Source organism: Lynx canadensis, chromosome D2, assembly GCF_007474595.2.
Source record: "Lynx canadensis isolate LIC74 chromosome D2, mLynCan4.pri.v2, whole genome shotgun sequence".
Classification (NCBI taxonomy): Eukaryota; Metazoa; Chordata; class Mammalia; order Carnivora; family Felidae; genus Lynx; species Lynx canadensis.
The window spans coordinates 2,288,322-2,314,461 of record NC_044313.2 but is presented as its reverse complement, the minus strand read 5'-3'; the positions used below and the strand labels follow the sequence as shown (position 1 = coordinate 2,314,461).

At 53.7% G+C, this 26,140-nt stretch overlaps 1 long non-coding RNA gene across 2 annotated transcripts; it reads left to right on the top strand.

Moving 5' to 3' along the window:
* Window positions 1-4,251: 4,251 nt before the first annotated feature.
* On the top strand, window positions 4,252-9,387 carry LOC115527683. Of its 2 annotated transcripts, XR_003972989.1 has the most exons (3): window positions 4,252-5,718; window positions 6,860-7,203; window positions 7,696-9,387. It is a non-coding gene; the product is annotated as an uncharacterized LOC115527683 (long non-coding RNA). The 2 variants fall into 2 exon arrangements; XR_003972988.1 differs by having other exon boundaries at window positions 6,860-9,387.
* Window positions 9,388-26,140: the final 16,753 nt, after the last annotated feature.

Sequence of the window (26,140 nt, the reverse complement as noted above, 5' to 3'; positions counted from 1 at the left end):
TGCGTACATCAGGGTGTCATCGTGAGTTCCACTCCACCGGTGTCACATCACCTACTCGAGATGATTTCTAAGGACCTTTTCCCCTGGCATCTCTTAATGCCTTATGCTCACCCTCCATCAGATAGATGGGCCCTGTTGTTAAGAGGCTCAGATGTGTCTGATGTGACGCATCTTGAATACTGTAGGTGAAGCAGAACTCAAAGTACAGACTGCAAATTTTTAGGATGCCTTCGGGGCTAAAAATAGGCGGCCTTAAGGTCACCATATCTGGGACTTTGTTTTAATGGCAAACAAATGTATCAGGGTCAGACCGTGTTCCTGCCAGACTAGGTGATGCCAAAGGGATGGTCCCCATCCAAGCGTCTCTTCGTCTCCAAAGTATCCTGGCGTCTAAAAATGTCATCAGCAGAGATCAGTGTCTTAAAGTTAAAAGGTCTCTTGTTTCTGACATGTTTTTAAGCATAGACTTCAGAGATTTGTATGTTTCAGAATGGATACCCTTATATGTGTGCCATGCTTGGTCTGTGGCAGGTGCCAGGGTTAAGGGGACAAGCTCAGTCGTCACAGCATGTGATGAGTGAGGCCTTGGAGGACATCCTGCAGAGTAGGACTGAGTCAAAGGGCCCCTGCCCACCAAGGGGGTGAGAGAGGAAGCAGAGACTACCGGGGACACAGGGCAGCAGATCGGGAACAAAGAGCCCCAGCGTGGGGGCCATGGCAAGGCTGGGGGCATTTTATGTCAACGAGGTGGTCACCAATGTCCAGAGAGAATGAGGAGGAGTAACACAGGGCCACAGGCGCCACAGCAGACAGGGATTCAGGGGAACAATGTGGGGCCGGCAGGGGGACGAGGGCCTCCAGGGGACAGCTGAAGCGAAACCCCGTGCTTTATAGCAAGGCAGGGAAATAGGGGAGCTGAGCCGGTGCGGAAAAACAGGAAGAGAGGGAGGGTGGGGCTGAGCAGGTGTCACTAGTTGCGCTTTCGGGGCAGATGACTCTGAGACGGTCACTGTGCAGGGCGCTTACTGGGAAGGCCCTCGGGAGACCCCTTGGGTCTCGTTCAGGCACGAATGGCTTGGTTTTTACACCCCATCCTCAGTTACTCATCAGTAATTACTCAGCGTGGCCACGGCTAAGGACATGACCGGGTCAAGGGGGCCGAGGCAGGCCTTGGGCATTTGGAGACCTGCTGGGCTGCCTACTGATCACACTGTCCCAGCCCCTGGGCAGCTCATCTCCAAGTCTGCCTCACTGAGAACCTTGCCTGTGGGCCCTCAGGGCTCCGTTGTTTGCAAGGGTCCTCTCCTGCCTTCCCGTGTGTCTTTGTCCATTCTCAGGAAACCGTGAGGCCCCCCGACAGCAGGCACAACAGTCCATCCGCCTGCAGAGCTGGCGTGTCGCAGGGTGTGTGATTCAGCACCCCTAGTGGCTGAGGGCGCCGTGGCAGCCAGGCTGGGGAAGCACCCGGGCCGCACACGGGGACACACGAGAAGCCTTCACGCGTGTGCGTTCCCAGGTCGCACACGTATGCATGTCGGGATCGATCGTGCTCCAAACGGAGCACGAACGCTGTTCCCACAGGGGCATCGTCCATTAACGGATTCTGGACAAGGCCACGAACGCAGGCCTCCCGGGATGTTGTTTTTACCCCAGAGGGAGAAGTCTTTGAAAGGTCAGAAACAGCACTGTGCACGGTCAGGGCCGGAAGGGGATGGAAGCTGGTCTGGCCACCTCCGAGTAAAATCGGCTTTCTCGGCAAAACTGTTTCAGGGCATCGGGCCCGCCTCTCTGGGGGCCCAGGGACTCATCAGTCCGCCCCAGGGGCCCCTCTTCCTGCTAATGAGATGCAGCGGGGTGAGTGGGCCGCGAGCTCTCCCTGCGCCACACGGCCCATTCATCCTGTGTCCTTAGGATAAAGGCCCTGATGAAATATGTACTGAATTTTAAGTGCTTCATGTCTCTTATAAAGTAGTGCACTTTTCATTATGTTTTCCACTTGTGTTTTTGTGTTTCTAGAGACCGGCCATTTTTAAATTTTTTTTTTTTTTTAATGTTTATTTACTTTCGAGACAGAGAGAGACAGAGGATGAACAGGGGAGGGTCAGAGAGAGAGAGGGAGACACAGAATCTGAAACAGGCTCCAGGCTCTGAGCTGTCAGCACAGAACCCGACGCGGGACTCGAACTCACGAGCCGTGAGATCATGACCTGAGCCGAAGTCGGAGGCTTAACCGACTGAGCCACCCAGGCGCCCCGAGACCGGCCATTTTTAACCATCATGGGAGGTTGTTGCTTGGAGAAGCCCCCTCCCTCCAGACGTCTTTACAACCTTCTTGTCTTAATCAGGTTCTGAAGAAGTGTGAACGAAACCCACCTAGTGGGGGAAAAATGAACTTTTGAGACAAGGAGATACGTTATCCTGGGTGGGGGGTGTGGTTAGAGGCCACGATCTCTGTGCTTCCCTGTCCCTTCCTGGGCAAGTTTAATTCGGTTCTGTCTCAGGTTCAAGCGTCACACGTGCTCAGGAACTACCACATGCTTCTCTGTCCACCGTCCCCCTGGCAGGGCCAGCCCTACTCCTTTCGGTGGCCCCCGAAGCTGCACTTCCCGGGACCCCCTTCCCCCAGTGGTCCTGGTGACAGCCCGCCAGGGAGGGCCGTTCCCGCAGGGCCGGGAGGAGCTGCCCGTGTTTCCTCACCGTGGCAGCAGGTGCGCGCACAGCTGGTGGAGGGCAGCGGCAGACGAGGTCCCGAGAGGTTCCTGGGGGTGCTCTGCGGGGCGCCAGCTGGATCTGGCGACGGCTGGGCCTGGGGACTTGGGGACAACGGTTCTCAGGTGAGATCTGGTGGGTGCTTCCCCGACATATACTCCTCCGCCCGGCCCCCCCCCCCCCCCCCATGGCCATGTGAGCCTGTCTGCACCTGGAGAACATCACGTGATGTGACTCGACTTTCCTGATCAGACCTCGGCTGTGAGCGCTCATACAGGCCGAGAGAAGCATGGTTTACACGAGCCAGGACACTTCCCTGGTGGCCCAGTGACCGGAGGGAGCGGCAGGGGGCCCGGGGTCACCCTGGAGAGGGAGGCCAGGCAGTCTCCCTGAGGAGCATCTTCTGGCCCCCATGGCCTTCTGACTTGAGGCGGAATCAGGGTCACGGGTCGGCCCACCCTCCTCCCCCCCCACCCGACAGCCCAGGTGTCCCCTGAGTTTTGCAGGGGAACGAGGCACAGCCGATCAGTAGTGGACACAGCCAGGGCTCATGTGGGTGGCCGGGAGTCACTTTTCCCTCAAGTCTGATCCAGGGAAGCATGAGTGATCTGCTACAGAGGTTTAAAACAGCAGGCGGTTTTGTTTTCTTATGTTTATAGCAGTGTTAAAAAAAAAAATCACACTTTTCCCCAAGATAGAGAAAATACAAACGGGCTCCGCCCTCCATGGGCACCCCAGCTGCCGTCTGCCCACCCCGTGCCCCTCGCCCGCCTGCAGGGACGGCCTTATTACCGTGACACTTGCACAACTTTGTTATCCGCCTGGGCTGCTTGCCGTGTAGGTCATGGTTGGTTGTGGCTTTCTTTTTGGTAACTACGAACGCTTGAAAATGATGTCAAAACAAAAGGCTGTTTCTTGGTTCCTCCTCAGCATTGAAGCTAGTGCTGTGGGATGGTTTAATTGCTGCACAGAGACACCGGGGCGTTCGGCGTGGTCTGGGTGTCCTGTGACTTTTCCTAACCTGAGGCACGGAGAAGTTGTGAGTTGCTGGCTGTCGGTCCCGAGTTCAGCGGAGCTGAGGCAGAGGGTGATGCTCCGCCTCTGAGCCCTGAGCGGGAGCCATTGCTGCTGTATCGGCCAATCCGCACGGCCATTCCCACCTGTGTCCCCTCTCTCCCTCTGTCCCTCCTTCTTTACCTCTCCCTCTCTCCCCTCTTTCCTCCTCAGGTCTCCTGGATGGCGGGGGCGCCCCGGAGGCAGACGGCAGGGGTGCCTATGGCACCACACTCTCACCTGTGCAGGTAAGGTGCACCTGACTTCCAGGTCAGGACAGTCGCTTTGAGCTCCTGGTTCTGCCTGACCGATGGGTGGGTCAGTCGTTTGGAGAAGGCGTCTTCGTTTTTTGAAGAGCGTGCTGTTTCCCACGAGTCTTGGGCAACCCAGAGCATTGTGCAAACCGTCCCCTCTCGAATCACATCCCCACACATTGCAGGTGTGGTCCTGGCCGTGGCCGGCAGGGCCCCACGGTGCTTTTGCTTCAGGACCGGGCTTGGGCAGGGCCGTGGGCATCCGTCCCCTGGTGGCCCTTTTCCAGGGCCTCCACGGACCCAGTTCTACTTTGAGCCCTGCCCCTCCCCCACCTGACATGTGAGTATCCTCAAGTCAGAAGCCTCCCAGCCCCCTCCTCTCATCCCTAGAAAGCAGTGCGTGTACTTCCTTCAGGGAGACTTTGATCTCTCCTGCTCCAAGCCCTCCCACGCATTGATCTTGGCCCAGCAGCACCCGTCATTGTCCCCAGGGAACCCAAGCTTAGATACAGCCATGAACAGGGCAGCAGGGAGAGCAGGAGCCGGGGGTGGGTGTGGGAGGGAGGGAAGGACAGCTGTGTCGCAGGCTCTGTTCTGCCCCGTTGGCTTGAATTCATGCCTGTTTCCAGAAACACGGTGGAGCACTCTGTACCATGGAGGTCGGCAAGCCCCAGAGCCAAGAGTCTCCAAAGTATGAGATGGCTCGGGCTCCCGAGAAGCTGGCTTCTGAGTCACCCAGGGGCAGTGGGCAGACGGGCTGGCTGGGCGGCGCTGGGCCATGCTTCGCTCAGGGACCAGGCCATCGTGGCCCTGCCTCCCGAAACACACACCGGTTCCAAGGTTGCCATGGTAATCTTTCCGGCCAGCCAGGAGAGGGAAAGGAGTGTGGTGGAGAGTCACCGAGGGGTTTGGGAACAGAGACCTTCCACTCAGGGTGCCACGCCCAGAGCACTGAGCCGCACAGAGATAGTGAGGAGTATTCTGTCATCGCAGGGGGCCTCGGGGCCATCAGGGGGCCCTTCAGGGCACGTGGACAGGACAGAGCCCCCAGCGCTGAGGAGACTTTCCTGGGGGCAGGCGGTGACTGAAGTGTTAATACCCTCGATCAGCAAGAAGTAGAAGTGAGATCTGAACTTGACTCTACTCTTCCCGCAACTTGGAAGACGAGTGCCCCGGGGGACACTCAGCTGCTCTCTGTGGCTCGGCCTGCCCTTGTGTCACAGGCGGAGCAGAGGAAGCAGCATCTGCACAGGTGCGGTTGGGGCTGGGGGACGGTCAGGGCAAACTGCCAACCCCTTTCATTTATTTTCCTCCGGAGCCCCCAGGTCAAGGAGAGACAGGCAGGGTCATGCCCTGCAGTCCCCTTTCTTGGGTAAGCGAACGTGGTAGGACCGCACAGCACCCAGGGCGTCCTGTGCCGATGCAGGCAGAGAACCTGGCAGCGAGGGATCCAGGGGTGCAGGAAGGAGGGAGGAGGGTCAGCTCTGAGCCAGACGGGGTGAGCCCGGGCCCATCTTGCCTCCTCCTCTCTGAAGCCTCGGGCAGGTGACTTTCCAAGCCACGTTTCCTTATCTGTCTTATGGAGATAATGACGGGAGCCGTCCCTGAGATATTTGAGGAGCAAGCCAGATTACGCGCAGAAGGGAGCTGGAAATGGTGGCATTCCTTATGCAATTATTCTCCACTGCAGCATCAGGAGCGTGTAAGGAGGCCCTAAGGATGAGCATAGGATGGGAGGGGGATGGGAAGGGGTGGGGAGCCGGTGGATGGGAGAGGGATGGGGATGGGCAGAGAGGGGATGGGATGGGAGAGGGTGGGGTGGAAAAGGGTGGGGAGGGGGCTAGGAGGGGGAGGGGCTGGGGGTGGAGAGGATGGGATGGACGGGGATGGGAGGAGAGTGGGAAGGGGTGGGGAGCGGGTGGGATGGGAGAGGGATGGGGATGGGCAGAGAGGGGATGGGATGGGAGAGGATGGGGTGGAAAAGCGTGGGGAGGGGGCTAGGAGGGGGAGGGACTGGGGGTGGAGAGGATGGGATGGACGGGGATGGGAGGAGAGTGGGAAGGGGTGGGGAGCGGGTGGGATGGGAGAGGGATGGGGATGGGCAGAGAGCGGATGGGATGGGAGAGGGTGGGGTGGAAAAGGGTGGGGAGGGGGCTAGGAGGGGGAGGGGCTGGGGGTGGAGAGGATGGGATGGACGGGGATGGGAGGAGAGTGGGAAGGGGTGGGGAGCGGGTGGGATGGGAGAGGGATGGGGATGGGCAGAGAGCGGATGGGATGGGAGAGGGTGGGGTGGAAAAGGGTGGGGAGGGGGCTAGGAGGGGGAGGGGCTGGGGGTGGAGAGGATGGGATGGACGGGGATGGGAGGAGAGTGGGAAGGGGTGGGGAGCAGGTGGGATGGGAGAGGGATGGGGATGGGCAGAGAGGGGATGGGATGGGAGAGGATGGGGTGGAAAAGCGTGGGGTGGGGGCTAGGAGGGGGAGGGGCTGGGGGTGGAGAGGATGGGATGGATGGGGATGGGAGGAGGGTGGGAAGGGGTGGGGAGCGGGTGGGGAGCGGGTGGCAGGAGATGGCAGCTGTGCCTCCCCCCACCCAAAGCACACATACAACTGGGCGTGAGGCTCTGCCCCTCAACTGCAGTGTCAGTATCTTCCGTTGTGTTTACTCTGGCTAATCACCGGCTCTGTCCGCAAGGTAACAGCGATCGGATCAGCGGGGATGCCCTCTAATGGTATAACAGACCCTATTTGTGGCCAGCATGGTAATGCTGAAAAGCACCAGGAGTTTGTGCCTTAGTCTTCCGGAAAAGACATTCAGGGTGCCCTAAGACACAGTTTCTTCTCAGGTAGCACTTGACTTGCCGTCAGGGTCAGACCAATTAGAAGATGTACCACCTGCACTTGGGTTTGTTCAGAAACAGCGGCTTGTCTACCCCGGAGCGGTTATAATTTGAACCCTGCGTGGGTGTTTCTGTTTTACTGTCTAAGTAACCCATCCACCCGTGGCTACAAGGAAGCAGAAAGAGACAATAATTTCAAAGTGCCTGCACGTCGAGAAGGAGCGCTGGGAAAATGTCGGAAACTCCCTACACCTGCTCCTTCTCTCTGGACCCCGGAATCCAGGCTGGAAGGAGATCTCCCTCCAGCAGGCAATGGAAGAGGCATTTTAAAAATACTAATTTTTTTATAAGTGAGTCTTAATTATTTTGGTATGGTTTTAGATTTACAGAGTAATTGAGCAGATAGGACACAGAGTTCCATGGACCCACCCCACTCCCGCGCAGTTTCCCCTGTTGTTAATATCGTGCACATTTGTCACGATTGATAACCATACCAACACCCTATTATTCACCGGAGTCTGTAGTTTATATTAAGATTCACTCTCCCGGCTGCGCAGGCTCTGTGTTCGACGAATGTACAAAGTCGTGTATCCACCACAGAACAGCTTTATCCCCCAAATTCCCCTGTGTCAACGAGTCCTGTCTGAGAGCTGCGCACACGGCGAGGGGCCAGCCGTGTGACTCACGCTGACCGAGGAGGGATGGGCTCCCAGAGAGAGCCAGTCACGTGCCTCCAGGGAAAGGAAGGGGCCGGCATTCCTGCGTCTCAGTGACCTGGACTGGATGCTTCCTCTCCAGAGTTAATTCTGACGTGTGTCCCTTCTTCCCCCACCTCTGCACAGCGTTCTCCGTGAAGCGTCCCTGTGGGCAGCCTGGGCTGTGCGTATGGCAGGATTGAACCTGCCCCACCATCAGGTCTTCTGAACTGACTCCTGGCCACTTCCGGTCATCCCTCCATGGGCAGGATTCTGGGATGCCACCCACACTTTGTGCCCTGGACCCTCAGAATCTCCTTGTTCTGTCCTCTGGCTCCCCTCCAAGTCCTCAGGCTCAGGGGCTGCTTTTCCTCCAAAACCGCCCGTTGCTGGAGCAGGCCTAATGTCCACAGAGCCTCCACGGGTGCAGAAAAGTGCACTGGGGGAAGCAGAGCATGGTGGGAGAATGCCCCAAGGGTCCAGCAGCCAGGGCATGCTCTCCCCTGCCCCACAGTCTCCGCAGCCCAGGCATGCTGTTCCAGAAACTTCCTAACCTCCTGGGCAGCGGGGACAAGTGGAACCAAGCACTGATGGGTGACCAGAAGCGCACAAGACCTGTCAGCCTCCCTGTTTGAATGTCCTCCTGCCCCGTGGGTGTCATGTGGGCTCTCGTGAGCCCATGGCTGTGCCTTGCCCTCTTTGCCCTTGAGGACACGGGCTCGTGGTCATTGTGACCATCGTCTCTCTAGAAACAGGCTGAGGCTGGTGAGCTAACTCTGGAGAAGCCAACACTGTGAATCGATCCCTGGGCTGCCCGCCTACCTCAGAACTTTCTATTCCTTTCCATGTGGGTGCAGCAGTTTCCCAGGGACCATTGTTGCAGTGGACTGAGATTTATTTCTAATAATTGTCCTCGCTTTATTCAACACGGACTGCTGGCTCCTTTCTCATCAGACACATGTGTCTGTGCATGGTACCCCACAGGTACCCCATGCAAATACAGATACGCTATCTTTGGACTTGTCGTCCCTCTTCCCTCACTCTGCTTGAGGTGGTGGTGTTTGACATCACCGGGCCAAGGGCCCCCCCCCGCCCCGCCACCGCATGTGGTTGGCTCTCCGGAGAGCAGTGGAGGCAGGAAACCATTGAGTGCTGGGTTCTTAGTGGGAAGCATCGCCATTACCATCAACTTGGAACAGCTTGAGGAGCGATCTGATGTCCGTTCACAATCCATGTTTGTGTGTGCAGAGGGGCTGAACTAGCTGGAGAAGGGAGCGCGTCATACTGAAGATGACAGAGATGTAAGAATAAGGCTTTGAGGCAATAACCCTGTAAGCCACGGTTTACCAGATGGCAAGGACTGATACTCAATTCACTACCCTTGAGGTATGGATTCATATCTGATGTCTACTGGACAGATGTCCCCAACCAGCAGGGAACCAGATGAGAAGTCAGAGTGTGCATACAGAGGAGAATGCTCTCTCTCTCTCTCTCTCTCTCACACACACACACACACGCTATAACATGGGTGAATCTTGTTAATATTACACCCAGTGAGAGACGACATACTATATGATCTCCTTGATGTGAAACGTCCAGTAAAGGCATATCTGTAGAGCCACAAGTAGGTCGCTGGTTGCCTGGGGCTGGGGGCCGGAACGGGGATTAGCTATAAATGTGCATGAGGGCTCTTGCTGGGGTGATGGAGACGTTCTAAAACTGGATCGTGATGATGTTTGCACAACGTGGCAAAATTTGCTAAAAATTATTGAAGTGTCTGCTTAAAATGCTTGAATTTTATGGTGTGTTGTTTATGCCTCAATAAAGTTGTTTTTTAAAAAAGTCAGCGCATGCGTCAAATTCCACAGTCTGAACAGGGTGAGACTGCCCGCCTCTAACACATGGAAGAAAATACTCTGGGATTTAGGGGACGTGTGGACAAAGCTGTCTGTTGCCTGGTAGGCAGTCTGCATCAGATATGTCTGCTTGCGTCACACCTGCCTGGCCTCCTAAAGGAGGCACTTTCTAGGAAAAGGGAGCCAGAGAAAGGTGGATCTACAGGAAATCCACCCGAGCGGTTACTGGGACAGAGCCATGCTGAGAGGGCAAGGGGGGTGAAGGGAGGGGAGGAAAGAGGAGGAGGAGAGAAGGAGGGGAGGGGAAGAGAGGGCGGGAAGAGGAGAGCAGGGAGGGGAAGGGAGGGAAGGAGTGCTTTCTAAGGGAGTCGGGCGAAGAGTTTTTGCCTTTTTTTGGGGGAATCACATACACCATCCCAGCAACAAAAAAGTTCTGATTAAAGATCGAGCAAAGCAGACGAAATGTAAGGACGCCTTAAAAAGGCGTTTCCTTTGGGATGTGTTGGCAGAGCTGACTGTCAGGGCTGCTGATGCCCGGGGAGCCGGACGCAACCAGGATGCTGTGAAGGAAATGGGCAGGTGGGAAGAGCCAGCCGGGAGTGAGCTTCTGAGGGCAGGGCTAGCGGTGGACCAGTGGCTGTGTCACTGCTTGGCTTTAAGGCCGGGGAGTGTGTTCAAGCTACGCCCCTCCCTTGGAAACACCGCTGAAGCTCTGACCACACACACATGTGTTTTAGCCACTCGCCAGCAGGAATTTCCAACTGAATCCGGACAGCCCTATAGCGGCTAGCGGCTTTCTCCCATCCTGCGCTGGGACAAAGGGGTGGCCCCTGTGACTGAGCAGGGCCTCCCGGTGAGATCTGCATGGGTTTATTGTTATTTATTTATTATTTGCATTATATTTATTATTATTATTATGTTTTATTTATTTTGAGAGAGAGAGAGAGTGCAAGCAGGGCAAGGGCAGAGAGAGGGGGACAGAGGATCCAAGCGGGCTCTGCGCTGTCCGCACAGAGCCCGACGCGGGGCTCAAACTCACAAGCAGTGGGATCGTGACCTGAGCCGAAGTTGGGCACTCAACTGACTGAGCCACCCGGGCGCCCCAAGTCTGCATGAGTTTAGATGCCTCAGGCAGCCTCTCTGCCTCTGTCCTCCCGAAAATGGGCTAATTCCCGCAACTGCCGGATGGAGCTGTGGGGACGCGGAGGCTCTCTGGCAGAGTGTCGGGCCCACAGACACATCCTCCCTGGACCGTTGGCCTCGCCGGGAGCCCACACGCGGTGGACGCTGCTCTTGCCCAGACAGCAGCTCCTTCCCTGCTTCCGGATTTGGGGAGCTTTGCCCTGTCTTGACACTTGTACAAAGGGACGTGTTCTGCTTTTCCTCTTGAAAATTGCCATTCCAGTGTGTTTGTTGACATCAGGGATGAGAATAAACATAAGGTAGAAACTGACATTATGTGCAAGCCAATCGAGACCTCTTCTCTCCTTTCATTTCACTTTCTTTTAGTTCTCTGTCCTCTGTCGCCGTAGTGAGCTCCGTCCACGTGGGTTTGGGCCTCGCTCCGGCATCTGGAGCAGAAAGTGTGTTTCCAGTGACTTTGCAGGAAGCTGGGTGAGGGGCCGCACCCCAGCAAGAGATCTTCTTGGGCTGTTGGCATCACCCTAGCGTGTGGGAAGAAAATCCTTCTTGAAGGTGCAATTATTTAAGCACAAGGTACAAATGCAGGGGTATTACTACCTGCTGCTTCGCGGGCGTCAATGCGATCGATCGATCGCTAACTGCTATCTCGTACCTGCTGAGCCAGCTCTGAAGAGAGGATCGCCGACCGACCGCTGGCTACAACAATAGCATTTCACATGAAAGGCCTGTGAAGTTGTTTTTTTTTTTTTTTCCAACTAAATAACCATTTGAAGCTATATATGAGGCTTTAAATAGACACTTGGAAACTTTATCCTCTGGGGTAGCCAATTTCACAATGGTGGGTTCTTTTTTTTGTTTGTTTACCAATTGATCAGATTCTTTTTTTTCAAGACGATACTCACTTTCAAATGATACTCTCTTGACACACAGTGGTTTCAACCACATAATTCAGCTGCATTTATGTTGTAGCTGCTAGGAAAAGCCCAACACGCACACAAGGACTCTCCCAGGTAGTAAGATGTGAGGGAGGGTCTGTTTGAGGCCACCACTCTTTGCACTGAGAATTCTCGATGCCCATCGCACGTGCCAAGGACCCCGGTGCTCAGCTCGCACTAAGAGTGAGCGCCTGGGATGCTCCGGGCCCGTTTGTGTTCCAGGGACCTGATCCCCTCCTTTATAGGGTGAAGAGGTTCAGAACATGCCTCCCCAAAATATGACACTGGCGTATTTTAAGCTGAAGACAGTTGAAAAACAGCAGACACAGAACGAGCTCTCTGCCCACCCCGACCTGAGAGCAGAGTGTGTGCCTTGTGAGGGTGCCGCCCCCCGTTACCAGGAGCCTCATCACCCCCCCCCCCAGGTGGGGTCCTTGCAATCCCACCTGCAACTACCCTCATCTGCCAGCACTCTCCCCCACAAACCTCCTCCCAGTTTGCTGCTCACCCCCAAAGCCCTAGAGCCTAAAGCCCTTTTCCTTTGTGTTGTCACTTCTCTGCAAGTTCTTCTGTTAAGGTGCCAGACAAGCCCAGTTCGAAGCCCCCTTTGTCACGCATCCCTGGGTTCTGTAAGGTGGGTGCGGGACGTACACGTTAATACAGCACTGTTTGGTTTCTCTGGTAAATCTTTTATTAGTCTAGCTTGTAGGCCTTGGCCAGTGAATCTAGAAAGGGAGAAGGAAAGAGGTTTTCTCCTCCCTTACAAGGGCCCATCGGCCAACTTGACCTGTGGGTTAGGAACAAGGTTATACAAAGAATTCACTTAGAGAAATCAGACAGAGAGAGACAAATACTGTGCGATCTTATAGGTAAAATCTAAGAAAGCCAAACTCAGAGAAGCAGAGAGTAGACCGGTGGTTCCCAGGGACTCGGGGGACGGGGGTGGAAGGTGTTGGTCAAAGGCTGCGAACTTCCAGTTATAAGATTAACATGTTCTGGGCGTCTACTGTGCAGCGTGGGGACTGTGGTTAATATGGTATTACACACTTAAAAGTGGCTAAGAGAGATCTTAAATGTTCCCACCACAAGAAACAAATGGTGGGGCACCTGGGGGACTCAGTCGGTTAAACATCTGACTCTTGACTTCGGCTCAGGTCGTGATCTCACAGTTTGTGGGTTCAAGCCCCACGTCGGGCTCCATGCTGACAGTGCAGAGCCTGTTTGGGATCCTCTCTCTCCCTCTCTCTCTGCCCCTCCCTCTGCTTGTGCACTCTCTCTCTCAAAATAAATAGATACACATTAAAAAAAAAGAAATGGTAATTACATGACACGATGGAAGTGTTACCTAACACTATAGTGGGGATCTGATTACAATAGATGAGTGTACCAAGTGCACGTACCTCAAATACACAGTGTTACGTGTCGCTTACATCTCAGTACAGCTGGGAAAAAAGAACCCACTTCCTCATGAGAAGATGTGACCGTCCTGTTGAGTTTGCTCACCACACCCTGACCGATGTTGCTGATGTCTGTGTTCCCGCCATCAGGTGGTGTTTTCAGGGGTCTGGTGTGTGGCTGGTTCCACGTGTCACAGACCCGGAGAGGTGTGTGGGTAGGTACATGCGTGTGTGTATGAGTTCGTGTGTGCCTGTCTGTGTGCATGTATGTGTGCGTCGGTAAGTACAAAGCCATTTGGGGAAAAGTTCTTTGCAAATATAACACATGATTAACTCATTAGCACTTAGGGGTTTTAAAGTATTTTTTTTAGTCTTTATTTTTGAGAGAGAAAGACAGCGTGTGAGCAGGGGAGGAGCAGAGAGAGAGGGAGACGTGGAATCCAAAGCAGGCTCCAGGCTCTGAGCTGTCAGCACAGAGCCCGACGCGGGGCTCGAACTCACGAACAGTGAGATCATGACCTGAGCCGAGGTCGGACGCTCAACTGACTGAGCCACCCAGGCGCCCCAACACTTAGGGGTTTTAAAATCAAACTTTCTTTCTGAAGTTTTTTATAACAAGGAGGCAGGGCTGATGCCTGTGTTTCCCCGTTCCCTAGCATTTCCCCAGCCCTTGATGTGAGGACAGGCCTGGGCCGAGGGAGGCGGACACGCTCAGAGCCGCATCCTGCTGTGTCCGTGTGTTGACCTGGTGGAGTGGAGGGAGGTCGGGGTGACGTCCTAATTACTGAAGCAAGGACAAGCGAGTGATGAAGGGGAAGTGCCCAGGATGCCACCGGAGACCAGAGACAGTTACAGCGTGGCTCAGTCCTTCCAGCGAAGCGGCCTGGAGGGTCTCCGCTCACAAATGTGCTGACGCACGTGTGCAACCTTCTTCCAGGAAGCTGCCCGAGACTGTGCCCTGAGCGTGGAGAGCCTTATCAGGGTATGAAGGAGGGTGCCTTAGACGGTCAGCCGTGTTCCGCCTTGAGAGGCTGTGTGCATGGGGCGGTCATGCTGGGACCTATAGTTGGCCTTGGGGCGTGGGGGCTGGGGGAGCGCGTGGCCGTGCGCGTCTCTGGGGTGTGTGTCTGTGTGTGGGCTGGCTCACGTGGGGGCAAGGTCACGGGTCCCTTCTCCTTCAGACTTCTGTCGTTCTGAAACGTGCGTCTGTCCCCGGACAAGTGATGGGCGGATCACAGCATTCCCAGCCCTCGGGAGCAGCGCGGGCACTGGGCTGATTCCAATGCCCTCTTCTCGTCAGCGGTGAGACTTACAGCAAGAACCCTGAGTCTGGCACGGTTCATTAGCTGCTGCAATTCTGGAACTTCTTTCTTTTTAACGCTTTCGAGGTTTAACTCCTTTGAACTTTGGATTCTTGTTATATAGAAACAAAGAAATGTATAGATGCTTTGCTGTCAGGATCCGGGAAGGGACTTGGGGAGGAGACACCGGGTCGTTTCTTTCCCAGAGCAAGGGCGTGGGTTGCCCCACCATCATACACTGGAGATCTGCCTCCAGGGGTAACATGGGGGGACCCACAGGATCACGATCGTCACCCGCAATCCAAGTAGCAGACCATCTTTGGGAAAGACGCAGCGGGAAAGCCAGCGGAAGGCGCTGGGAAGCCGCATTGGGCCCAGGAGGGCTCCCTGGGTCTGGGCCCGTCCTTACTCTCCTCCAGCCCCTGTGGAAAGGCCGTGCAGGGAGGCTTCCCCAGCGAGGAGTGAATCTGGTCTCTACCTGGTGGCTCTCCTGGAAAGCTGGGGCCCAGGAGGTCCAGTCCTGCTGCTCCTGGGGCCGCTGAGGGGATCCTTCTCTTTGCCGGGGGCAGGTGCAGTGGGCTGGTGACCCGGGTGGTCTGTGCCTGATCATTCAGAGCAAGTGCTTCAGACCTCCCACACCTAGCGCCTCTGCCTGCGGGCGCAGCTCGCCTGTTGGGGACGGCTCCGTGCGAAACAGAAGTGGTCGTGGCCTCGTGGAAAGTGACCAGGGCATTCTTCTATCCAAGCCGTCGTGGAGCTGGCCACAGGCCCCCCAGGAGAATGGCCACAGGCGTCTGCCGGGGAGTGTTGGCCAGGCCCCAGGAGGGTGCAGTGTATGTTTCATTTTTTACGTTGATCTGCCAGGTTGATCCAACTTCCTGACCAACTTGTCTTTCAGAATAATGAAAATATGTGAAGAGAAGTCTCTTCCACAGCACAGCAGTTGTAACCATTGCTCTTTAAGATAGTGGAGGTGATGTATTCCCAGGGAGGAGCTCAGAGAAAGGAGGTAAATTGGAACAAGAGGGCCGGGCCCTGCTTCATGGGCAGTTTGCAAGCAGCTTACGATGTGCGTCCCTGGGGGGAGAGGTGAGGTGGGTGGTCATGGTGCACCTGTCTGGCTTCCCCTGAACCCGGCAAACCCTCCCGGAGAGCGAGGTGGGCCCCCCGGGAGCAGAACTGGGGTCTGTCGGGCTCCGGCGGCCGGTCCCTGCCCGGTCGTCCCAAGCACCTTCCCCGCCGTGCTCCGCAGCCGTGCCGTGAGAAGCCCTCCTCTCAGCCCAGAAGGGCTGCGGTGCCTGCCAAGTGGCCACTCGAAGGGCGGCTGTTACCTAGTCCCCGGTGCTGGCCTTTCCTCACCCCTGTCCGATGCTCTCCACCTGACCCTTCTCAGCCTCCAGCATGCGGAGGCCTGTCCGGATCCCTGGCCTGAGGCACACCGGGTGGACGCGTCCACCTTTCCGGTTATGCGGTCCCTGCGGCCCGTCAGACAGGACCCGCTGACAGACGCAGGGAGAGCAGATGTTCCGTGTGGGTGGTGTCTTGGGGTGGCCGTGTCGGGGTAACCGGCCTCCAGCGGATTCAGGCCGTGGCGGGTGCCCTCGGCCCCACACTCAGCCTGCACCCCCTGGGCGCTGCCCTCAGGAAGGCGCTCCTTGGCGCTCTCTTCCTGCCTCTGCGGTGATCCCCAAAGACACCGACACAGAGCCTGCGACTGTCTTGGGTCTATCGACAAGGGATTCGAATGACCTACTTTAGAGCCCAAGCTGGACACTGACCCGGAGTGAGATGTGAGCTCCCCACTCGTGCCCCTGTGGGACTGGACAGAGTGGCCCCTGTGGGAATGTTTAACTGCCTTTCGTGATTGGGCCTATATCTGCTGAGCGCGTCCCATCAGCCAGGGCGTTTGCAGACGTGGGGGGCACAGTAGTGGGGCAGCGTCAATGCTGGTGTGAGGCTGGCATGGCGGGGCTGGCGTGGCAGGGTTGACGTGGTGGGGCTGGCATGCCAGGCCCTGGGTGGCTGCAGGGTCAGGGTCGTGGCCGTTCAGGCCAGGGGTGCAGAGCACCGGCCGTTTTATGGCCCCATTTGAAAACAATCCCCAAGTCGTGCTTCTGCATTCAAGTCATTTCATTTGTGCTCTAAATCTGATTGTATTCAAATCGACATCCTTAGGGCTGTGTCCCTCTCCTGGAAGGAGAAATGGAGTGATTAAGAAATAAGATGGACATTTTTACCTTAAAAACGCCTCCACAAATGCTTCCTGGCGACTCCACGCACAGGACTGCAGCTCGTAGGCTTGTGTGGGGGACATGCTCCTCTGTAAAAACAAAGTGAATTACAGCTAGCACTCCAATTTACCAAAACAGATAGACCGCTAAGTTGAACTGCAGCGGATTGTTCGCAAATGAATACTACATTGGAGAGAACTCATCCGTCTCCACCTTCCCTGAGACTCACTGATAAGCCATAAATCCATTAGGAGAGCCTTTCCTCTGCCATTTACAGCCGAGGATCCGCGGCGTTCGGGGATGGTGTTCCCGGAGACGTGATTCATGTGGGGTGTATCATCAGGAGACAGCCGTCTTCAAGTCCCATTTTAATTTCCTTATGATCTGGGTAATATTTATCGTACAAACAAACGGAAACCTGTGCATATTTATGGGAAGTCTCAGAGCTTTTCGTGGGAGCGGCTGCATAAATCCGTGCGCTCGGAAAGGTTGGAGACAAGCAAAGTCCGGCTGGGCAGGGATCTTAGACATCACTTTCAATTAAAATGGAGTCGAGCAGAGCCGGATTACAATCATTCCTCATGTTTACATCGACTCCCGAGGCAGGGAGGGGAGCTAAGCTCCCCGTTCTCTGTCTGGTCAGGCTCTTGGCTGAAAGAGCAGACGCGTCCTTTCGGGGAATTTAAGGGAAGTGTGGCCTTCCCGAAGCCCTTTGTTTCCAGAGGGTGTGGACCGCAGGAGGTGGCCACCCCGGAAGGCTCGAGCAGGTTCTCTCCTGGGGGATTAGGGCCCAGCTCCACCACGGGCGGCCACGTGGATGCTCTTGGGCAAAGCAAGTGAGAGACGGCAGTGGAAGGAGTCCGGGTGGAAACTTCCCTCTGAAACACATGGGTCACCCGTCTGGAGCAGGGTGAGCACGAGGCCTGTGCTGCTCCTCCCCCCCCCCCCACCCCAGAGGTCACCCCAGGTTCCCAGAAAGGCAGGGCTGGGAATGATGCCCTTCTGGGTCATCCCAGACAGAGCAGGTGGCCTGCCTGGTCCCACAGAAGCTTCATCTCAGGGCTGGGAGTGGAGCCTCCTTGCCTCCTAATCCTGCAACCTTGTCACATTCTCAGCGCGTTTCTCTAGAGATGTCTGGTTGTTGGGATGATACACGCGGGAACTGTACACGTGGGGGAAACAATGCACTGCCTACGGTATGCCCACCACCTGCACTGAGCATCTCTGGGGACCAGCGTGTCCCCTCGGGCAGCTCCCGCCTCTCCACGGGGATTTAAGGAGAAACAGCTCAGTGCCCCCAGTTTCGCACCCCAGGGATACACCCCAGGCCCCACTTCCTGGGCTTGAGCCCGGTCCTGAGGACTGTGCTCAGGGAGCCCAGTGGAAAGTCTACTGACGGAGGAAGTCGGAAGCCTTTCCAAGCGCAAGCCAGTGGAGCTGAGGTAAAAGCATAATAAATTACTCAACTCTGAAAGCGTTGCAATTAGGCTGGGGAGATTCACTTCATGCCGGAAAATTGAACAAAAAAATATCAAATTTTGAATATAGAAAAGGGGAAAAAAAAACCTGTCGTTGAATAAACGAAACAAAGTGGCACTCTTAATCAATAGCATGCCTAGTTCAAAACCCAGTTAGCTCTATAAGAATGAAGGGTGGGGGGGGGGGGCGGGCAGCGGTGCTCACGCCACAGCCTTATTTAAACAGCGGCATTCATCTGGAGGAAACAAGCCACTGCATTCAGAGGTAATTAATTTAGTAATTAGGAATAGAAATCACCAGCTCTTAGCAATCAAGGGTGTCTGCGCCTTAAGAGAAAATTTTGTGTTCTTATAGAAACGTGTCCAGGAAAATTGGAAAGATACGAGGGCAATTTCCTTTATAGTTATAACTAGAAAATATCTCTAAACTCTTGCAATCACATATACCCTGCGTGCAACGCTCTTTCGGCATGACTGGCTTATCTTGACTTTCTCTGATAGGAGAAAGAGAAAAACTGATAGGAAAGAGAAAAACTGGTTACAAGGGAATTTGTGTTGATTTGTCTTTTTGAAACTACTGACTGTCGTCTTTACTGCACTGAACCTAATGCGTCCCTGTGGGGAAGAAGAGACACTCGTAAGGAAAGGGCGGGCGAGGGTGATGGCCGGAAAGAGAGCGCCATCCATTTAGGGTGGAAGAGGCTGTCAGCGTGCCCATTAGCTTGCCTGTCTCACCCCACTTAGTACCTGCAAGAACACATTTGTCTGGGGCAGCCTCTGTCTCAGAGCGCGGGCTCCTGGGGGAAACCCGGTGAGTAAGCCATTTTCGGGCTCTCGTGGCCTCGAAACATCCATCAGGGGAGACTGGGAGACAGGTCTTTCCTTTCAGGTGATGGTGAGTCTCCAACATGCATAGAACAGCACTGAAAATGCAATCAGGGCAGAGGAAAGTGTGAGGAGGCTGGCATCAGCCTCCACCTGTTCTGCCCACCTGGACGAAAGACAGATTGGCTTCCCCGTCAAGCGCGTGCAACGTGCACAAAGTTCTGGGGAGGAGGGATAGGTCGGCGCGGCCCCTCGGCACGCTGGTTGGGCTCCTTGGATATCACCTCGTTATCTGGCAGTAGGCTTTTAATGAAATAAAGTATACGTTGCTTCTCAAGTTGGATGAAAATATCGAGCCCCCATTGCTGTCTGCAAGGCATCGCTTGATTAGCATGATAAAACACAGTACTGCCTTACATCTGTCAGCACGCATATTCCTGGGGAAGTAATTACACGGTACCCAAGGATGTGGCTTAGTGCTTAATACAACTGCTTTCTAGGTCATGATGAAGACTGTGGCATCGATTTACTGCTCTCCCCCTTCGTGATGCCAGACAGCACTAAAAACGAAGTTTGAAAAGTGTTTTAAAAACATGAATTTTTAAAGAGAGAACAGTAGTTTTTAGATTAAAATACCCTTGGCCTCTGGTTCGCTACACAGCACGAGACCTGGTAGCTGTCCTTAAAACCATTTGGAGAAAAATCGAAATTATCTTCCCACGATGTTTTGTTCCATCCCGTTTTTGGTGTTTAGGCCATCTAACCACCCTCAATTTTGCATGCTTCCGGGAGAGAAAGAAAATCAAAGTTGTGCCCGATTATCTGATGCCACCATCTTTTAGCCTCAAGTGATGTTTATTAAAACATCCTCGGTAGGCAAAATTTGGGCTCCCACTCTGCTTTTGCTTCTGCCTAGCTCTGTGGATATTGACGAATTATACCTCTTTCCCTGCGTCAGTTTGCCAATGTATCAAGTTGGGATAATACGGCATCACCTTGTGAGATGGCCGTGGGAATTGAGTGAATACGCGTGAAACACTTAGCACAGAAATGACACTTCAGAGAAGCACCAGGAATAATTGCCATCGTTATGTCCTTTTTCAGCACGTCCTTATTGAGCATCTGGTGTGCTGGGCGCTGTTCTAGGTGTTAGGGTTGCTGTATCCAAGGAGACAGCATGGTAGCTGCCCTAATAGACCTTATGTTCCTTATAAAGATAGGGAAGAAAACAGGAAAAATAAACAAGATGTTTCTGAATGGGAGCAAAACTCTAAGGAGAAGGGAAGAGATGGTAACAAAGCATAGTGACGGACACCGGGTACCCACGGATGGATGGTCGAAGAAACCTCATAAAGAGGGGACTTTAAACCAAGACACGAATGATGAGACGGGACAATGTGACTGAAGGGCATTTCGAACAGAAACTCGCAGACCCAGAGGAGCTGGGGTGGGAATGAGTTTGACTTCTTTTAGCCAAGGAGAGAAGGCTTATGATCTTAGGGCTGGAACATCACGCCTGCTGTGTGCAAGTCTGAGATGGGGTTTCAGAAGCAGGCAGAGGTCATGCTATCTAGACCCCGTAGGCATGGTAGGGAGCTGAATTCAATCCAAGTGGGATGGTGGAGGCATTGTGGTGTTTGAGTGCATGACTTGTGCTCAGATTTTTAAGCTTGCTGTTGTTGCTGTGTGGGACGAGGGGACAGGAGAAGGGAAGTAGACAGGACAGGGAGGAAGGTGGTGGGTCTAGTGATGGAGGGGAGGACGGAGATTCAGCACTCACTGTAGGCTGGCAGAACCCACATGAGCTGCTGATGGCTTAGATGTGGAGCTGCTGGCGAGGGGACCAGGCACGACCCCTTGGCTTGGAGTTTCACCCCTGGGTGGCCCGGTCGCCAGTGCTGAGATTGGGGAGCATCTCCTACAATTGCTCTTTTTCACTTCCTCTGCCTCATCAGGATGCAGGCAGCGTCAGCAGGGTGATGAGGGCCAAAACCTTCTTGTATTCGGTTCAGAAGAAATTAGAGGCACTGAGGACAAATAGCATTTTTGGAACTGTTCTGGGAAGGTGGGGGGTAATGGAGCACAGCTGCAGGAGAGCGGAGAGAAGTTTACCCCTTGTTTACAATTATAGAAATAGGGCCATGTTTATGTGCTAACTAGAAGGCCCAGGGGTGAGGGCCAGTTTGCTCAATGCTGGGGGGTTGGCGAGAATTGCTATAGCAGTGCCTTGCGTGGGGGCGGGTAGGACCTCCCGCATGACAGAAGGGCCTGTGCTTTGCAACTGGAGGGTAGGTAAGGTACGTGGGCACAAGTTCAGATGGATGGGCAGATGTGGTGGGAGGCAGTGAAAATTCAGTTCTGACTGTTTCTACCTTCTTGGTGCAGTAGGAAGCAAGGTCAGCCGGATGTGCACTTGGCAAAGGGGGGGGCATGGAGTATTTCAGGAGGCAGTACGAGTTTTGGAGGAGGGTATAGGATGCAGGCAAATAATATGCCATGAAAAAATATTGAGGATTTCTGGACAGCATCAGGGTGCTCTCGGTGGCAGTGAACTTGGATTCAGAGCCAGTTAGTGTGGGCGTGTGTTTTCTACAGTTACATTCAGTGAGGCAGGCAGTTGACATAGAGCAGGCAGAGAACTGAACTTACCTGGGTTGTAATTTAGCTAAACAGCGCAGCAAAGATAGGGAGGGAGGAGGGATTTGGGCATACGCACTGCAGTGACTGTAAAACTTAACCAAGGATTTTAGTTTGAGTAAGGGGCAAAGTGTGGACATTTGGATGGGAGATAACAAAGCGGTGGTAAAAGTAGAGGGCTGAAGGGGCGCCTGGGTGGCTCAGTCGGTTAAGCGTCTGACTTCGGCTCAGGTCATGATCTCACAGCTTGTGAGTTGGAGCCTCGCAACAGGCTCTGTGCTGACAGCTCAGAGCCTGGAGCCTGCCTCGGATTCTGTGTGCCCCCCTCCCTCTGCTCCTCTCCCACTCATGCTCTGTCTCTCTGTCTCCTTCAAAAATAAATAAAAACATTAAAAAATTTCATAAGAAAATTAGTGGGCTGAAGATGGCAGTGAGGTGGGGGGTCATTGGAATTGGGAGAATGCAAGGATGAGCTAAAGGTACTTGTCAGAGAGATGCTTGAACCTGAAATGCACCTCAGTGATTGGTGGTGACACGTGCTGGGGTGCCAGTAAGAATGAGTGATGAAGGCATGCAAGGGTGGAAGACAGAGTCACTGCAGGAGAGGAGGTCAATGCAGAGAAGAGACAGGAGGTTCAAATTCCAGTGGGAACAGTAGGAAAAATGTAAATCAGCCCATACTGGCATGGTTATCTCAGAACCCATGGACGCCTGCAATGTGCAAACGGCTGTTCCTTCACTGAAAAGTGAGATCAACAGGGCTCTGGTGTTTGCTCTTTAAACAGTGCATCCACACCCTTCCAGCCCCACTCTGTACATCTAACAGTCCTGGATAATGTCTCCAAATTTGACACATCCCTCTGGAACTTTCCTCTGCCCCTATGTGTAAATGCAGCCAGCCCAACCCAGTCCTCTTTTTGTGAGTGAGGCCACCGCCATGCTCTGAGCTCCTGGAGAGTCTAGGACATCTGATATCGGTTCCTGTTCACCTGTAGCTGACTCTCTCAGCCCTGTTACTCCTGCTTGACCAATAACCCTCCAATGGCCTTTCATCCGCCGTGACATGACCCAGCCCATCAGAGCTCAGCTCATTTCCTAACCACAGCACATCCCAGTATATCCTCAGATAACATCCTGGAGTGCATACCTCTGTCCATAATCCCGTGGCCCTTTTCGTTCCCTGAAGCTGAAGTGAATCTCTCGTGGCTGATCTGGAACCACATGGTGAGTTAGTGTCTGACCTGAGACTAGAACTTTATTCTCCCAAATATGAACCCTAAACCTTGTATCTTCCTTGACAGGTAGAAACTCGAACATCCGGTTATTTAAATAATGATGATAAGTATGAATCCTGATGCCAAGCAGTGTCTTCCTGTGACTTTTTCATGAACAGTCAGGATATCTGTGAGCAGCATCATGACTCCCAGTATTTCACACTTAGAGAAAAAAGGACAAAGGTATAATTTTTGCTAATGGATTATTATATTCTACTTACATATCTTTTTCTAATTATTATATTCATAAAAAATTATTGCTCCAAATCATGACATGAGATTCCTTTCTGTGCAGGCCTGAGCAATTTGCCAAGCCATCTGGGCGAGTGATTTAATTAGTGCCACCACTCCAACGTTAATGAGGCCAGGGTGGATGGGAGCCCCTCCACGGTACTCGTCGAGTTGCCTCTGTGTTCCAGCTATATTTGCAGGATGAGGATTTCTGGTAGGAGCCCGAGGCTCTGTGCAGGCTGGTGTATCAGTCACACAGCTCAAGGGTTCAGTGCACTGTACGTGGGTGCACAGAGCAGTCATGAGAGGAGGAGAATGTGGGAGGACTGTGGAGGTGCCCCTTCAAAATCCAGGATTTTGACCTTAGGTCTGATATGCCCTCAGGAGGCAGCAGTGCCTAATGGGAAAGGCTCAGTTTTTGTGTTGGACAGACTTGGGCTGAAAGCTCAGCAGATGGGAAGTGGAAGGAGAATCATTATACTTTGTGTAAAAACATCATCAGGGAGTACAGGGATCTGCTTCTGAAAGATGTAGCTAAATGATGTTTCAGGACCAGGGACAGCGACCCCATGATTGAGCCCTCCTCATGGCCCCATCCTTCATGCCTTAGTCTTAGCACGCTATTCTAAGGGGACCTGGGACTCGATAAACATTTGTAGGATGGATGAATGAATGTGTGAATGAGTTAGATACACTGTGCAACATCCGTATCCAACAAATCATAACCGGAGGACAAGCAGTGCCTAAAATTTGCCTTTTATGATTAGGAACACCCAAAGGAACTGGGTTTATTTATTCTTTCATATGCTCACTCTCCCAAGAAATATGTATTGAGTGTCTACTATGTTAAAGCTCCATTCTATGTGCTGAAAACACAGAAGAAAACAAGAGACCACGTCTCCGCTCTCATGTGGCCTCCGTGTTTAGTGAACGAGACAGACATAAATTGATGAAGCAATAAATATATGATAGGCACTGCAAAATGTTTAGAGGACAAATAAGGCAAGGGCAGGCAGATATAGAAGAAAGCATTATTTTAAGTAGGGTATTATCTGGCAGGGCACCAGCAGGGCAGAGAGGGCAGCCTTGGAGGGTTTAACTAAAGATGCTAGTGAAGGGATTATTAACAGAGCTGTGTGAAGGGTTAAGGGAGCCCAGCAGCAATGATGGAGCTCCTGAGACTGGAAACAGCATTGGCCATTTGCATCTTTAGACACAAGGAAGCAAGAGAAAAGAGCAGTGTTTCCAGAAACTGGGAAGAGCCGTGGGCGTGGAAGCAAGTTGGCCCAATGGTGGCAACAGTCACACATCCATAGCCAGAGCCAATGAGAGGGAACAAGGGCCAGGGCTACGGAGACCTAACTTGGCTCTCCTCACTCTGAATCTCATGCTGATGCCTTGTTGGCTGAAACCAACCAGAAGCCAAGTGTTTTGACCTAAGTGATTGGAGGAAGAGAGTCCTTATTTTTCAAGTTGGGGCATACTGCAGGAGAGCTATGGGGACAAATCAAATATTCATTTCAAGCTATCTGTTGGTCACAGAGGTGGAAATGCTGAGGGCCATCAGGTCTATAGGTGTAGAGGGCAGAGAGAGGGCAGAGCTGGCATTCTACAATTGGGAGTTCATACAGAAATGGCATGCAAAGCCATGGCACTATACACAATCACCCGGAGCATGAACACAGGCAGAGAAGGGAAGGGGTTCCAGGTGGATCCTGAGTGCCAGCTGGATGGGGAGGGTCCAGAGCACAAGAACAAAAGGCTGTGATGCAGGAGAAGGTCCCTGAGAGATCTGGAGCTGGGAGCCGAGGGCAGATGGGGAGGAAGGAAGATGTAATCAGGGCTGGAGATGTGGGTGGTAGACTGATGAATGAGGTAAGGGCTGAGGAATAAACATAGATTTGGCAACAAGGGAAGGCTCTCCTGGCCTTGACAAGAGTAGCCGGAATAGCATTTCATTAATGTCTAATGTATCTGTGTGAAAGAATAGCAGGGCCCAGAGTCTAACAGGTGAGTCCCCGAGAGCCCTGTGGATGGGACCCCTGCCCCACCGCGTTCATGGAAGACGGCGAACCGTGCCAAGAGTCCTCAGAGCTCCCTGCTCCCTGTGGTGGGAACGCCAGCCCCTCTGTTTCCCTCCCCCGTGGCTGCACCTTCCGGGGCCACATCCAGCGTCCACTCTCCAGATGCCGATTGAATGAGGCAACACGTGCCATTTGCTGCTGTCCTAAGTGGAGGAAGCACCAAATCACCTTTGAAGTATTGAATTTGTGGATTTAATTTGAATGTGTAGATTTACATGTTGATCATTTATGAGTGTCCATTTGCTCCTCATGGAAGTTTCTGGCACCTATAGACAGACAGGGAGTATCAGAAAGTTAAATGTGCCCGCAGACAGGCACACGTGTCTAAGTCACGTTGTCTCCTTTACTAATAAATCTGCAAACGCCTGTGTCCTGGTCCTCACGTGGGTACAACCAGGTAGACAGGTGAGAGAGGGCTGCATTCCTGGCTGCAAGAGACCACAGGCTGTTGGTGGCCAGGGGTCGGCTCTCTTGTAGATCTCTTCCAAATCCGACAGATGGTGGGATGGGCCATTTGCTTCCTGAAGTGCGATTCCTTCAAGGTCTTAAAATCAGGTGCTAAAATATACGGCAGCTTCTGTCTTCTGCCTAATGAATTTGAGTTCATAAAATTGCCTGGGTAAAAGCAAGCCGGCAAACGTTTAACCGCCAGCCATTTAGTGGCCGATGGCTAGCCAGAGCCAGTGGGGTGTGGGCACCATTTCGAGGGGCGGGGGGGTCAGGGAGCGGGGAGAGGGCAGACAGGGAGAGCTGGCGGTCCGGGCTGCTCCCTGGTCAGCTTCTCCTACAGGGCAGAGTCATCTCCAAAGCTTAGGGAGGAGGGGGAGGCGTGCCCACCCGGACGGGAGGCGCTGGGGACCGGAGCTTGGGCGGGGCTCTTCAGAGGCTGGAAGCCTGGTGAAGCGGTGGGCCGTGCACCCAGCAGCCCGATGACGTGTCCTGAAAACATCAGCAGATGCTGACCTGCAGAGCACGTGGAGGCTGCCTTGTGCTCCTGGGTTTGAAGAGCCTTGGGAGCAGCTGTCTGTGGTGCAGACCAGCCCTACTGTTTCTTGCTCTGGCCCGACAGAGACGTGGGCTTTGGTGGGTATTCTCGTTTGCACAGAATTCTAGAAGAATACAAACGTGTTAATTATTGGAGACATGTAATGCCTCCAGTAATTTCTGGAAACTTCCCTGAGGCACCACACAGCCACATTT